Source organism: Dendrobium catenatum, unplaced genomic scaffold (genome assembly GCF_001605985.2).
Source record: "Dendrobium catenatum unplaced genomic scaffold, ASM160598v2 fragScaff_scaffold_724, whole genome shotgun sequence".
Classification (NCBI taxonomy): domain Eukaryota; kingdom Viridiplantae; phylum Streptophyta; class Magnoliopsida; order Asparagales; family Orchidaceae; genus Dendrobium; species Dendrobium catenatum.
In genome coordinates this window covers 7,931-8,799 of record NW_021319186.1, presented here as the reverse complement: position 1 = coordinate 8,799, position 869 = coordinate 7,931, and positions in this window count along the sequence as shown.

The window sequence follows — 869 nt, the reverse complement described above, 5'->3', positions numbered from 1 at the left end:
AATCTAAACCCTTTATTCACAATTGATCTAAGGAATTTTTGTCAAAACTTTTCTGTTATGGATGAAACTCTTGAAATCATCCTAAGAAAAAAAATATTAAGGTGCTTTGAATTGATTTCAATTGAAATTGAATCTGATGTAATAATTTCAACCCAGCATAATTTGAAATGTTGCTTTGAAACTTGTGTTCCAAACATTAGAAATAGTTTTTTCCGTACAAGTCTTATTATAATAAGAATAATCAGCATCATAATCATCTTCCAAATCATAATATTCTTTGTCTCTCATCATTTTCATCTTCAATTGCAAATGTGATAGGCCTACATGAATGTTCATTTTATATCAAACATTATAGTTTATTTTATAAGCACTACTAGCTCTCACAGTCATTCTCCATGTCAGCTTTTTTTCACTAAACACCAATTCATCTTCCTCATCTTGATCATCATCTAATTTCCTTGTAAACTACTTATTACAATCATCTATTTATTTAAAAGAAATCTTGTCAATGATATCATTATGAAAGTTGTCGTTTGAGGGGGAAGTGATTGCTTATGTTGAGAGCTTTCATATGAGAGGGAGATTTTAAAGGTGCATGAGAGTATTGAGTTTTATCCCAAATCTAGACGTGAAACATATTGGTGCAAAAATAGCATGTGATTGATCCTTACCTATATACCTAAATTTTTTTATTGAAATTAGATTTAACCATTGATTTATCAAACCCAACATTGGATTTTCCTTCATCCACACTCCTTTAATAAACTCCACTCTTATGTCCTATAATTCAAAATTTGGTTATATAAAATTTTCACAGCTAAATGATAGTTCTATTTTAGGCAAGCTATGTTTTGATGCCTTTTTGATGC